The sequence below is a fragment of the Pleurodeles waltl genome, chromosome 2_1, assembly GCF_031143425.1.
Source record: "Pleurodeles waltl isolate 20211129_DDA chromosome 2_1, aPleWal1.hap1.20221129, whole genome shotgun sequence".
NCBI lineage: Eukaryota > Metazoa > Chordata > Amphibia > Caudata > Salamandridae > Pleurodeles > Pleurodeles waltl.
Genome location: NC_090438.1, coordinates 382,675,481 through 382,691,331, shown reverse-complemented (window position 1 = coordinate 382,691,331; position 15,851 = coordinate 382,675,481). Strand labels below are relative to the sequence as shown.

At 41.7% G+C, this 15,851-nt stretch overlaps 1 protein-coding gene across 2 annotated transcripts in view; it reads left to right on the top strand.

Annotated features, from left to right (window-relative positions):
• XPNPEP2 (X-prolyl aminopeptidase 2) overlaps positions 1-15,851 on the top strand; it is a 327,597-nt gene that overhangs the window by 236,725 nt on the left and 75,021 nt on the right. The gene's annotated exons all lie outside the window — the stretch shown is intronic.

Sequence of the window (15,851 nt, the reverse complement as noted above, 5' to 3'; positions counted from 1 at the left end):
AAAAGGCTCCAGTCATCATGAACCCTGCACCTGCACTTTGACTACTGTTAGTCCTGTCCCCCCCCCTAAGTGGTGCCACCCCTCTCCTGGACCCTTGGACCCTTGGACGTGAGCCTGAAGCTGCTCTGCCGTCTGAGCTGTGATCTTTTTGACAGAACTGATTCAGAGTGATACATCTCCTGCAGCTATGCATCGCAACAGATACAGGACAAGCAGCTCTTCAGAACCGTCACTGTGCGACACATCCTCAACACAGAACCTCACATTGCAATCCTGCACCTCCTGTGAACTGCTGTTGTGCAATGTATCCTCAGCTTAGGACCTCGCATCGTAACCCTGCAGCTTCTCAGAACCACTGCTGTGTGATGCATCCTTAATGCAGGATGTCATAACACTGTGCAACTAGGATTTAAGGTACATAAGGTACATGTTCGACGGGCCAAACTTGGTCCCTCTGTTCAGCCCACTCTCCATCACAGTATGCATGAACTTGTGACTTCATCCCAGTTCAGAGTGACCGGATAACCACAGTTGGTACTTTCTGCTTTTGCACACTATTTTCACTTAATTATTTCAAATGGCATATCTCTTGTTTTACTAATTGGATTTTTGTTGCTTTGGTGTCCAATAATGTATTACAATATTCTCATTTTTTCTAAATTGGTGTGGGACTTTTCTTGAGTTGTGTTTTCATTTTATTAACATCTGAAGTGCTGCCTAAAGACTTTAGACATTGCCACTAAGTTAAGCATTGCTGCTTTTTACCAAGCAACCAAGGGGTTCAGCACAATTTATTTTGGAGTTTGCTTGTGTTTCCCGCTGACAAGAATTGTGGCTGCTGTTGAGTAGGGTTTCCTCCCCCCTCATCCAGTAACCCAATTTCCTACACTTACTTCGAGGATACTATAGTGACTGAGTGACTGTGTTATAGCAATGAACTGCCAGATTTGAATAAAGTGCATTTGTGTATTACTGCAGACCTATTGCAAATCCATGCATAGAAATATTATGTAACACCAGTTAATAGAAGCTTGCACATCATAGAAATAAATTAATCTATGGTATTAGATTTTAGTCCTTACCATGTTTTCAGAATGTAGGAGGTAATATGAAAAGCAAAACATGAAACTAGAGACCCCACACCCCCCTTTAAAATACTCTTAGGCATCAATCAAGAGGTGGACAGATGTATGTGTGTGGATACAGTGAGTGGGAATAACACATGGACCTGGAATTACCAGGTCCAGATCTGCATGCTGTATCCTCATTCTGAGACAGGAGAGGTGGGTTTGTGAGGGTGGTATGTGCCAGTTGAGGCTACTGGCGGGCAGGATGGTGTATTCCATGCTACCCTGTGACATGGAAAGGGGTCAGGTAAGGCCCCAGGCATAATGTAACTTTAATAGCTTAACTTTTGCATTGTATGATCAGGTTCAGAATCCCCACATCCAAAATAACCCATTGTTGTATCAGGCAGTTAGAATTGGCCCACCCGACTCATAATCAGACCCTTCCAATACTAGGGAGAAAAAGCACACATTAGCCACTGCCTGGGATTGTGAGGCAGCCTGGACTTTTCTGTGCAGTCTCTGTACTAAATTCTATGTTTAACGGTGCTAAAAACCATTGACAACAAATATTTAAGATGCCCCTATATGATATTAAAATAATTTGTTAAATCCTTAGATTTTTAACATTCGCAGTAGGTTTAATATGTATCTGGAGTTTTCTGTTATCGGAGCTCTACTACTAGTTTGGTTCTTTCAACTGATGGGTTCCAGAAGATGATGTGTTCAACCAGTCTTCTTTTGCATTGGAAAATGGATGCAAAACACTATTTGCATATAGTTGTAATCCTAAAGAACAACTGCCAATTCTATTGACTTTTCAGGGCACAGAAAAAGTCACATTACACAGTTTTGGGAATACTCAACCCAATCCTTTGCCAGATATTTTGTAAACCATAGCTTAGAGTCTACATACGCAGCAGTGTTTGATCATACCTCCACCTCATTTGTGGCACCGGGGTTCATAAGTATTAGGCAATCTTGGAGCACTTACTACAGTCAAAGTTGATTTAATCTGAAATGGCTCCTTTTGCCCAATAACCTCAGAAAGATGAGATTTGAACAATTTCATAGACAAGCTGGAGCATCAATTACAGTAGTCTCTAATCTGACAAGGAATGTAGTAGATGAACTACATAAACTTAAATTCATTTCCAAATTTTCTTTGTAGTAGTAAAACCTCCTTACAACAAAAGATATAAGTGAAAGAAGTGGGGCTCTGATATAAATAGCTGTTGCAGTTCTGGGATGCTTGAAACAGAGAGGGCATGTTATGTACTTGTCAGAGTAGGCCTTTTGTGATAATGTACTTATACCACCTGTTACCCATGACATGGTCTTTTTATGGTTGGATCAGAGGTCTTACATTTTTTTAATGCTGTGTCCCCCCGCAGTGAAAAAAGAAATAATCAAGCCCCCCTCAGAATTTTTTGGAATTATTCTGTTAAATTGGCAGTGTTTCAATGTGTCTACACTTATTTACACATTGCAGTTAGATTCTGTTAATGTTTTAAAACTGCAATCAAATACATGATGCCACACATACTATTCCGTCCAGACAGGCCTTACTAACCTGTAAAACTAGCCACAGTGTGATTATTAGAAGTGGGTTTTTTTGAAAAATATTTGGAGTCCCTTTCCTTTTTTCAAACACTCCCAGCTAAGATATAAATGACAAAACATGTTAGTGATGGCCCATTACAGAGCGGTTTATTGCTGCTCATTTTTTTCAGCTAAAAAAAGCATTGTTATTAGCATAATGCTTCTTTTGGCCAGAGCCTGGCGTCCCCTCTGGGATCACTAGAGGCCCCCCTAAGGGGCCCCTCCCCCTCAGTTTGAAGACCCCTGCATTAGATCTATGTCGCTTCTCTGACCTGTCCAATTAATGCTGTAAATTGAAGTCCATGTCTTGCATCTCTATTCAAAATGTGGGGCTTTTTTTATTTAAAAAAGAGGCTAACGAATGAGTGTACAGGAACCAGTGTAGTTTAACTTAGCCTTGTGTTCCACTTATCTGGTAAGTAATTGCCTCAGTCTGTTCTCCTGTAACTGTGCCCCTAGTGCATCAGTAAACACCATAAGAGGCAGTGGTGGCCACTGCAAATCTCCAGGGATGCTACATGGGGCACTGGGGAGGGGGAAATAATAAAATATTTGTTATTAAAACGTACAAGTCTGCCACTGCCACGGGCCACCTCGCTCCTCTCCCGATGGTGTTGCACAGACTTCCCACGCAATCCTGGCACAGGATATACCTGCACCTAACATGAGAGTAGCATCAGGATTGGCCTGAGCATCTTGGTCAACCGCTCAGACAGTGCACTGGATTATGTGCTATTTCTCCAATCTGGCTGTGCAACACAGCTGGGCTTGAGAAACCTAAGTGCGCGTGTCAGTTTGGCTGGCCTAAGACGGTTGGCCAAACTGGCTTGCACACTAAAGTGCACTCACTCCTCTCCTCCTCCCCCTCTGCCCATGGCCCAGCCCCTCCCCTGGCTCAGCCAGCAGCTGAAAAATAAAACGATAATTAAATATTGTTTTTTTTCAGCTGCTGGCTCTGAGCTAATGGGGTGACGCTCCTTCGCCATTGCAGAGGAGCCATCCCTAATAAAAGGACTCAAGAGCATTCCTAGTTGGAGCATTCCTGATCTATATTACATTAGAAGAAAACTACTTTGTACCTAATAAAGCACTAAAGGTAGAATGTTAACGTGATATTCTCCAATCCCTCCTATCAAAAGAGGAATGGTTTGGAAAATGGGAAGACTGAAAACGGATCATAGAATACCAGTGTGTAGTTAGTACCATTTTTCAAACCTAGCTGTTAAAAGTATAGAAATGTGATTGAAATGGGATGAAGACTTTCCCTCCAATTCTAGGAGCATTTGAAGACAGCACTATACCAGAAAACTGCCGAACTTGCAGACCTGCTGAGGCCTACAGAACAGTAGCGCCCCCCTCCTTTCAGAACAGTAATGCCCCCCACTAACCATTAACCAGTGTACATTATTTAACAGGTTTATTGTGACATGAGCGTTGTTCAATAGTTGTTGATAATTTGCTGCTAGATGACAATGATGATGCTCAAATAGTGTTATTTATTGTGCCTTAACTTTGCTTGTGCTCCTTTCCCCTGGGGCTGGCTGGTTAACAAGGCTTTAGAGGGCATTGTTGATTTACTGTACCTCTGCTTGTTTGTTTCTCCCCTGAGGCATACTGACTTACAAGGCTTAGTGGGCATGACCTCAGGCAATGGGCATGGTTGGGAACAGTGGTTACTTAAAGCATTCTCGTTCTTGACATCTCTGCTTGCTGCCTGAGATTCTCCTGGGAACAGCAGCTCATCTCCTGACTAGTCGCAGCTGTGAGAAACAGCACAGCTCCAAATTCAAGGCAGCTGACGCCTTGCCTCGGGCTGCTGTGCCAGATATTCTTCCGACTTCAGACAGTAGTATCAGGAAAACTGGAAGGAACAAGAAAGAAAATTAGAGTGCTACTTGAGCAGGAACGTGGCACACATGCGAATATAACCTCTTACTTACCCATTGATTCTTAGTGATAGCGCTGGCACCATTCACAAAGACAGTGTCCTTGTTGAATTGCATTCATTCTAGTTCATGCATGCAATGTGTATGTTGGCTGTCTGTATGTTACAAACCAAGAGCATTGCTTGCAATCTTTATGCTGATTGTCAGTAAAATATTGCCTGCATTCTTTATGTTGATTGTCTGTACATTGCAGCTGAGAGTTGAGAGTTTTTAAACACATTGTAAGATTATTAACAACAAGCTCAGTTGGCATAGCCCTTGAGGAGTTACATGTACAGTAAGAATGTTGTTCTTTATGTGTGATTTACGCAGGCTTAGTCCTGCTGTTTTTTTATATGCCACTAACATTGTCATAGTCCAGCATCATTGTGCGATTAACATTGAGTTCCTGGGTTCAGACCCTCCTCTTTATGTGCTTGAACATTACCTCATCGTATTGTTAATGCTAATTACTGAATGTACTAACATAGTATATTGTGTGTACCTGAACCATGTACTGTCTCAAGAGCATTTTCTAGTGGCCTAAGCAACTACTCTAGTAGGACTGCAAGAGACGCCTCACGTTCATTGAAATATAGGTAGGTCATACGCAAGGAATGGAAAAGAGAAAGGTTTGGTTGGGTATTAGGAGGTATAGGGAGATGTAAATACGTTTCTTCTTACAGGCTCCATGTAGAAAATTTCCAGAGGCAGAGCAAAGAGGAAGAGAGCAACAAACACGGGAAAGGGGATCACCACAGGTATTGGAAGCTAACATCATTAGGCTTAAATAGACACACACATATAATATAGAACAGTCACTAATTAGCTGATCTGATTTTGGACCCCGCATATTAACCAACCCAGCAGCAGCAGTTCCTCCATGGGAGCAGAGGAGTGTTGCCCCCTCACACTGCTGTACAGAAAGCGTCAGAAATAAAATGGTAATAAAATCATTTTATTATCATTTTATTTTTTATGCTTTGTGCCAGCAAACAGAGTGCAAGGGCAGGGCAGGGGACAGTGCATCACTGCTGCTCACTGCTGCCAATGATTGGCAGCAGTGAGGAGGGGACACTTCAGTTTGAAGTGCGCACATTGGTTTGACCAGCTACCTTGCTACGGCCAAACCAACAAGCACAATTTAAACCTCTTCAACCAGGCTGTTTTGGACACCTGAGTTGGAGAGTAAGCACAGGCCTACAGAGCCTTTTAGAGCGTGGAGCCGTCCCTCTTCAGCCAATCAAGATGCTTTTTTCAAGCTGCTTAACAGCATGAAAGCAGCCCCTTGATTGGATGAGGGAGTTGGCTGTGGACTTTGAGCTCGGAGGACATGCTGCATAACAATGGGGAAGTGCTGCAGAGCAATGAGTAAGGTAAGTGTTTTTTTATATTTATATTAGTGTGTATGTGTAGTTATAGTACTGTGTTATGTGTAGTTATAGTAGTGTGTTATGTGTAGTTATAGTAGTGCGTTATTAGTGTTTTTTTGTGTATGTGTTTTGTGCCCTTCCAAAGTAATTTGCCACCAACCGCCACTGCAATCCAGATGAGTGTCCAGCGGTTCCAAAGGATGATCAGTGTGGAGTAATCGTCTCTCTCTCTCTTTCATCCAATCCCCTTTCCCCTGGAATGCCCCGGTGCTAGTCATTTTACAATAGTGATTAGGGCTTTGGTGCCCAGATGGAGTTGGGACCAGGCAACCTGAATGCTACTGTTAACGCGTCCCTTTATGATATTTTATTACACATTAGGACTCGTTTTAGGCCAATGAATCTTTTGACCCAGTTGAGAGACACCTTAGGAAGAGATAGCTAAACAATATATCAATCAATACATCAATAATGTCATCAATATTTATCACGACAATGCATTTCACTTTAGTCAAAGTCATTAATCAATTCAAAGTCGCTACCATGACCTTTCAGCCATGAATAACCACACCTTGTTTAGTAGAATTTTATGAGTTTTATTCCCTATTAATTACAATCTAATAGCAAATGTGTTAATCTCAACACCAAGAAACATAATAGCATAGTCACGATATGGCAACTTTGGTAAGCTTTCATTAAAGCGAGAATCACAAACATCAGAACATAACACGGCGTGAACATAGATCAATTTAGCAGAGTGTCAATAACGCGTCAGTTCAACAAAGCATAATCTCGGTCATTTGTCTATTTGCGTCAGTTTGGTGAACACCTGTCCTAACCACTGTTTAGCATTCGCATGTTGGGCTTCATGCAAAACAATTTAGAACACCAATTTGGAAAACATCTAGCTAAGGTCTCTGTCAAAAGCAAGCAGTTGGTACCTAGAAAGGAAAAGCAAACAGACAAATCACAATCGCATTGTCATAATTACCCTCCACTGTCTAGGTCAGCGCACAGGTTCAGTCTTTGTCCTCAGGACTTCAGTCAAATCGCATCAGTGCTCAGCTCCGGGGCAAAAGGGCACTTTCCTCATAAGGAGGTAAAGTGTAAAATGGACAATTCTAAGGGCGAGGATGGTTTTAAGTAACCCACCAAGTCACCAAACAGAGTGACAGAGTTTCTGGATAAAATCAATAGCATTCCCTAACCCACCTAAATGACTCCCCGTGACATGGGCTTTTATCCCTTTTTCGATGTACATTCCCCCAAAATTTTATTGGACATTTGTTATACCCCACTTTCTTTAACCTATCAGAAAGTACATTAGGTAATCCAATTCTTCACCCCATATTGTTTTACAAGTCTTTGATTGGTCTTCGTAATTGACGTCTTCAGAGGTGGTACGTTCGGTATAATTCTTTGCACATCTTTTGGTCAGCAGTTTCATTGTCTTCACCGGTTTAAATGACCTTGTACATTACATTAATCTACACTGTTTCAATTTACTTTTAACATTTATTCTGTAAACGAGAGAAAGTGATGGGAACGGATCTAACATGGTTACATTCATCTTCCAAGTTTGAAGAAAGAGAACAAGCAGGGTCATGTCACCTTGTGAGTCAGCACACTGGAAAATAGAAAAATGCATTTAATATGAGAGCCAGGGCAGCTAAGCTTCGGCTCATGCTAACTTAAGGCCTATGAGGATTTCAATACAGATTCAATAACGCAAACATTAGTATAAACTTATTTAAACATAATATAAACATTTTGGTAATTATTATTATTTTACGTATACATTGGTGGCCACTCCTCATGGTCACAATTCAAGTGCATGTTTAAGCAAAATTACTATTATTATAGTTTCTATGCGGCATCATCACACATTGATTCATAAACATTTCATGTTAATATAGATTATATAAGCTACGCTCTCTCAGTCCCTCCTCTGATGACGTTCGTCATCACAAACCTTTCCTTTTAACCTTTCACTTTAATTTTTCACTTTACGCATAATGCGCATTTCAACATCTTGTCCCTTGTGTGAGCACTCCCAAATTTCGTTTAACATTTTCTCCCTTTCACTTTCCTCATTCCTCTTGTTTCTCTTTGTCCAATTTCTTTTAATTTTATCATTAATTTTGCATGCTCCCCATAATCCTAATAGACAGGCTAGAACAATTGATAGACCCCCTAATATTTTTGCAAGTACCCCATTCCAAATATTGCTAAACCAGCTCCCTACTCTGGCAATTCCCGTTCCAAATTTCTCCCACACTCCAGGTTCCTTCAAATCCTTCAAATCTGCACTATCTTTAGTTAAGTTAGTAAGCATACCTCTAATCTTTTTACTATTATCTGGTATATAGGAGCAACATTGACACTCGTTGAGCATCTTGCAGACTCCTCCACTCTTTGCTAAAAGAATGTCTAAAGCAAGCCGATATTGAAGAGTCATAGCTCTTTCCGCAGCAAGTTCAGTATCCATCAGGAATATAGCCCCTGTAAAATGTGTCAGCATGTTATCCACAATAGTAGACAACTTTTTAATCTTTATGGAGTTTACGATAACCCCTACTGAAGGAATTATGGCTCCAAATATGTCACCAATGACAGCAGTCGCTGTCTCTTGTTTTTGTCTAGCATGTTGTAATTCAGACGTTTTAGGTATTTGCTTTATGTCATCAATCTGGTAAATCTTTGGGAAAACTATTCCCAAATAACATGTCCCATACCATCCTTTAGGAAGACGGTAATAAGCATTAAGTCCACAGATGTAATAGATCCCAGGGATCGCTGGATCCTGTCCATTTAACATGAATGTCCATTTACTCTGAAACAAAAACACATGCCTGCGTTCACTCGTTCCCACAAATAAAGTGTCATGTTCAGATTTTGGCCTATATATACAAAGCCTTCCTACATGTAATGCATCTATAGCTAGTTTGCCTTGCGTCTTTATTGCAGTGTAAGCATAATCATTTGCATATGTGCGTTTTCCTAGCACCTTTTCTAATCTTGTCTTTAATGCTTTGCGTCTATCATCAGTGTGATCTAAAAAGCTTTTCTCTACAGGTGTCAATAAGCAAGTCAGATTATTGCGGTGTGCATAAGCTGTCCCAAATGTAAGCGTTGGTTCAAAGAAACCTCTCACTAATTTTATACTATGCTCCTTAGCTAGCTTGTTCAGAAACTCAATCACGGGCACAAAAGAAAACACAACATCCAACTTTGAATACAAATATTGCACATGCTCCTGATTACAGAATCTTGTTAATAGCAAGCTACAACTTATCCCGTAGGTTAGTGGAAGGCTATGGTAAGTGACCCCCTCTTGCACTGATGAAGGAATCTTGGTACACACATAACAGTTTTTCGCATCCATGGTCTCAACGTACTAATTCAGCAAGCGATAGAAGACATTAGTGGAAAGTTCCCCCTTTGAGTTAGTTCCCTCATGCAAGTGTTTTGCATCCTGCTCAAACTTTTCCCACAGCGTTAGTGTTGCAGTCTCAGGTTTTGAAGCATTGTTAGTCACTTTCTTATCCAACCACGGCATTCCCACAATCACTCCCACAATTATTATTGCACACACAATACCTAATATAAGAATCAACCAACCACACACCTTACCCTTCTTGTTACTACCTCTATTATAGGCCATGTCTGTAAAGAATCAGATAGCAAAACAACAATCAACTTGAGGATGATATAAAACTCTTTTCTTTTCTCCTTTTTTTTTTTTTTTCCTCGTTGATGCAAAAAGTCTCTTTCTCTCTGCGTATATTTACAGCGTTTCACTCACTCCAGGACCCCTTTGTCAAATCAGGTTAGCAGCTTGTCATAATCAGGTTCTCAAAGTCAAATCAGGTTATCAGTGTCGCATCCAGTAATTTATAAGTCTCTTTTCTTTAGTTTTTCAGTTTCCAATTTTAACAAAGTCTTTTTCTTTGAGTTCCTTCAGGTACCGTAGTATTGGCCTGGTACTTCTCGATCAAAACAGAACGCTAAGAATTCTTGTTGCCATTCAGATGTTGTTGCATATGCCCACTAGGACCTGCGTACCTTCTATTTGCAATTCTTTTTCTTTTCAGTCTGCGTTCACCTTGCAGTTCTCCTTCACTCAGGTCCTCTATTCGGGATGTATCTGTTTCTTCTGTTATTGTTTCACCTGGTACGCTCCTTTCTTTTGCAGTTTGTTTCTCTGGCCAGTTATCTCCTTTATGCGTCTTCTTCCTGCTTGTCCTTTGAGGACGCTGAACAGCACCCTCCTCTTGTAGTATGGTGTTTTCTCTTGATGGACCTGCAACTGGCTCAGGGGATGCCGGTGTACTTTGATCTCTTTCTATTATTTTGCCGCCTTCTTCTTCTGGATCTGTAACGGGTTCGAGTTCTAACCCATATCCGTCTGCTTCTGAGAGAACCTCTCCTTGATTTAGTTCTCCTGCTGCCTCTACTGAGATAGGCACACTGTCACCTCTCTCGTACTCGGTTACTGTTTGAGGGACAAGGTTGTTCTCAGTGGGCTCTCCTGCAGTCTCAGTTCTCTCTTGGCTATTTTCAGGCCCTGAGACTTTCCTCTCTGGAACTGTTGAGTCGGAAACTTCAAGTTCCTCATCAGTTGGACACGTTACCTTCTTTGTGTGGCTGGCATGTATCCAGTTTGGGACGCCTGCACATTTTACAGCAGTGGTTGTTGTCAATATTACTTGAAATGGCCCCTTCCAGCGCGGCTCCAAACACGACTTTCTCACGTGCTTCTTGACAACCACCCAGTCACCTGCTTGCAGGGTGTGACCTGTATCACTGATCGGTGGCAATGTGTTAGCTTCCACCTGGTGAGAAAAAGAGCGAATCACATCAGCCAAACCCTTGCAGTAGTCCAACACAATATCATCCGTGATATTCACAAGAGCATTTGCAGGTACTGCAGGCAGCCTCATAGCTCTACCCATAAGAATCTCGTGTGGTGATAGTCCTGTCTTCTTATCAGGGGTGTTCCTCATTGACATCAGCACTAAGGACAATGCATCTGGCCATTTCATATTGGTAGCTGCGCACATCTTTGGCATTTTCGATTTCAAGGTACCATTCATTTGCTCTACTAGTCCCGATGCTTTGGGACGGTAGCTACAATGCAGCTTCTGTTCAATGTCTAATGCGGCACACAAGAGCTTAATCACCTCATTGTCGAAGTGTCTGCCCCTATCTGATTCTATAGAGACCGGAAACCTGAACCTGGGTATTTAGTTCCCTAAGCAGCAGCTTTGCAACTGTAAGACTGTCATGTGGGGTAAGCTTCAATCCAGTGGCTGAAAACACACACAATCACCAACACGTACTTCAATCCTCCACAAACAGGCATTTCAATGAAATCCATTTGCATCTTGCTAAATGGACCACCAGCTCTCCCTATGTGGCTTAGAGTTACCACAGTTCCTTTTCCGGCATTCATCTGTTGACAGACGATGCACCTGTGACAGGTAACCTCTGCGGCATGTCTGAACTTTGGGTTACACCAATCGATTTTGAATGACCTGATCATTGCATCTCTCCCAAGATGAGCCTGTCCATGGTAGAGCCTCGCAAATTGTGACAGAAGACTGTTTGCCAAAACCAATTTCCCCTCCTCTGAAACCCATAAGTCGTCGGCTCTTTGTACGCATTGCATTCTTTGCCAGGAGCGTTTTTACTCTTTGCTAGCACGACCCTGTAGTGTTTTTAGCTCATCTAGTGTATCGACCACCCTTAATGCAAGGTTCAGGCATGTGTCATTTTCAGTTTGCGGTAACAATTCCCACTGATCCTTGAACGATATACAGTTCAATGCACAAAACCTCGCAACTTGATCTGCATAGCCGTTTCCCATGGACGCAAAGTCTTGTGACTTAACGTGAGCATTGCATTTCACCACGGCAATTTCGAGAGGTAACTGAATCGCATGTAACAAATCCCTAATTTGTTCACCATTTTTCACAGGGGAACCAGAGGAGGTCATGAAACCACTCTGCGACCACAATTGGCCAAAATCATGTACAATTCCAAATCCGTATCTGCTGTCAGTATAGATAGTGACCCTCAGATTTTCAGCTGCGTGGCATGCCTTAGTAAGGGCAATTAGCTCTGCCACTTGTGAGGAATACACTCTCTCGAGCCAGGAAGCTTCGATGATACCAGCTATGGTACATACAGCGTAACCGTCTCTCAGCATTCCAACTGAGTCTCTCAAACAGGATCCATCAACAAACATAATGCAGTCATTTTCTTTTAACTGCATATCTTGAATATCAGGTTGGGGCTTGGTACATAGTTCTGTTACCTCAAGACAATCATGCTCCACTTCCTCTTCATTATTAATCTCGGTATTCTCAACAGGAAGTAGAGTTGCCGGGTTCAATACAGTACATCGCTTCAGTAAGACATTAGGTGACCCCAATATAATTGTCTCATAGCTAGTAAGTCGGGCATTTGTCATGTGCTGGGTTTTGGTTTGAGTCAACAAAATCTCAACTGAATGCGGAACCATTACTGTTAGGGGATGTCCCATCACTATGCCTTCACACTGTGTGAGGCTTTGACCAACTGCTGCAACTGCACGCAAGCAACCCGGTAAGGCTGCTGCAACGGGGTCCCAGGTAGCTGAAAAATATGCTACAGGGCGATTTGCACCTCCATGGACCTGTGTTAAGACAGACAAAGAACAAGCAACGGAGAAAGAAAATACACATTTACGCCAGTATTTGGATGACATGTCAGCAATTGGTTTTATCAATCCCTCACAGTCTCAAGAATCTTCCCCCCTGTTGTTCGTTCCAAAGAAAGGAAGGGAGCTTAGATTATAGAGCCCTAAATAAAATCACTATTAAGAACAGGTACCCTTTACCCTTAATTGGCACACTCATTGATCAGGTCAAGAATGTGCAAATGTATACCAAACTGGACCTTCAGAGGGCTTATCATCTTGTAAGAGTCTGAGGGGGTGACAAGTGAAAAACAGCTTTTTCATACTAAATTTAGTTTATATGAATACCTTGTCATGCCTTTCAGGCTCTGCAACGCACCCACCGCCTTTCAATATTTTATCAATGAGGCCTTACAAGAATATATAGATAAGTGTGCATTTGTCTATAAAGACAACATCCTGATCTTTTTCCAATTCCTATGGGGAACATGTCAACTATGTTACTGCCATCTTACGTGCATTACACCAACATAAGCTTTACACCAAGTTGGAAAAATGTGGCTTCCACGTTCAATAAGTAGAATATCTTGGTTAAATTCTGACAGAGTTTGTATGGATCCAAAAAAGGCCATAACAGAATGTCAGAGTGGTACAAAGCTTTTTAGGCTTTGCCAGTTTCTGCAGATGCTTCATAGACCACTTTTCCACAGTTGTGTCTCCCATCACCAAGTTACTCTGAAAAGGGGTGAAGTTTTTGTGGGGAGATTTTGTGGGGAGATGAAACTGATGAAGCCTTTGCCACCTAAAAGCTAGGGCCTCAATTCTACAACACCAAGAGCATTCATGCCCGTTCATAGTGGAAGAAAATGTCTCTCAAGTGGCAGTGTGATGGTTTTTTTCACAACATGATATACACACTGGAGAGTTACATCCTGTAGCATACTTTTCTCTTAAGTTAAATGCCCCAAATGTCAATTACTCTGTGGAAGATCGAGAACTTTTGGCCATCAAAAAAGCATATGAACAGTGGAGGCACTACCTCTTAGGAAGTTCACATACTGTAAAAATCCTGACAGAAAACAGGAACCTACAGCTCCTCAAATCGGTTCTGGCCTTCTCCTCGCGACAACTTTGTCACAATTCTTTATCTATTATGACTTCAGAAATCAGTTTCAACCAGGGTGAAAAAATGGAAAGGCAGATGTGCTCTCCAAAGATGGCCACACAAGTGATGAACGTTTAGAAGAACCACCTTTGATAATTTCCACGAAAAAAGATATTAGAAGCCACTTTAGTGGTAAGAAGCAAGACTAGAGCAAGAAAGTTCCAGAGCTATTGAAACCCTTCAGGGTTACACTTCCAATATCACTTAACATGAAGGACTGACACATGTGGCCCAGTAAAGCTTTACAGAATAATGCCTTGGAGTGGTGTCACATTAGTAAGCTCGCTGGCCATCCTGGAAAAAGAAAAGACCTTAGAAATTCTCCAGCGTCACTTTTGGTGGCCATCAGTATCCAAGGACACAACAACATACGCGCAGATTGTGCAATCTGCACTAAAGGGTTAAAGGGAAAAGTTTCCATCAGGCCCCTGCAGGTTCCTTAGTGCCTCTTTCAGTACCACCAACACCTTGGCATACAGTGTTATCAGACTTTGTAGTGGACTTACTGAAATCACAGGCCGGCTTTACCACTGTTTTGGTAGTGTTAGATCATCTGTCCAAGATAACACACTTAATTCTTCTGAAGAGCTTGCCCACAGCACTTCAATTGGCACATATCTTTGTACAATCATTTGTCTATCTCCATGGCAGGCCTTCTGTCTTAATCTCTGATCGGGGAACTGAATTTGTATCCAAATTCCAGAAATGTCTTTGTCGTGAATTAGATATGGATGTCTGTTTTTCGTCTAGCCAGTACTCACAAACTGATGGTTAGATGGAAAGGGTGAACCAAACTGATGGTCAGACAGAAAGGGTATACCAATGCATGGAGCAGTACATTAAGTGCTATCTTCTAGGCTCAGAAGTTGATTGGGCAGATTGTTTATGGGCTGCAGAGTTTGCAAACAATAATGTACCTTAAATACACTAGCTTTGCAAGGCCTTTTAACACAGCTATCCGACATTTAAAGACAGGCACAAGAAAACATAAGACTAGCCATGCAAACATACAAGATTTGTACACAGACAAAAAAAGGCTTTTTGTAATCAACAGAAGTGTGAACGAGGTGGTGATGAAAGTGGAGTTGCCCCACAATTTAACTTGTCATCCAGTTTTCCACATATCATTGCTAAAGCCAGTATCTGAAACAATGCATTGTTCTAAAGGCCCATCACTGATACTGGTAGACAATCAGCCTGACTACGAGGTGAAAGCAGTGTTAGATTTCAAGTTAGTGCATAAAAAACGTTATCATTTGCGGGACTGGAAAGGCTATGGTCCGGAAGAGTGTTCATGGGAACCAACCGATGATGTTCACGCCCCTCAATTGGTTCAACAGTTCCATTTGTGACACCCGGAGAAGCCTAGACCAGTTGGGACACCTTGCGAGGGGTGGAGGGGTGTACTGTTGAGCTTGCAGGTCTGCTGAGGCCTTTCTGAATAGTAGTGCCCCCCACCTTTCAAAACAGTTGAGCCCTCCACTAACCGTGAAAAAATTTACATTATTTAACAGGTTTCTTCTACATGAGTGTTGTTCAATACTTGTTGATAGCTTGATGACCATGATGATGCTCAAATGGTGTTATTTAATGTGCCCTGACTTTGCTTTTACTTGTTCCCCTGGGGCTGGCTGGCTCATGAGGTTTTTGTGGGCGTGCTTGATCTACCTTGACTATGCTTGTTTGTTTCTCCCCTGAGTCTGACTGACTCATGAAACTCATTAAGAAAACATGCACAAACATGCTTTTCAGTTCTCAATATTTGTTAATTTATTCAAATAATAGTATCATTACAGATAATAAAAGCCAATTAAGGCAAGTTACAAAAAACAAAAATGATAATAAGTGTAATAATGTAATGTGCCTGTTTAGAAATTACGTAAGCAGAGACATAGATCTGTTGAGGCAAACAATCATATTAATAATAGCAAACAAGCCCTAAACTCAGAACCAACCAAAGGCATTTAACCCTTTCTAAGCAGTAAACAGAAAATATCTTGCTCTGCCCCAAATAGCACGTCCTTTTTATATTGTTAT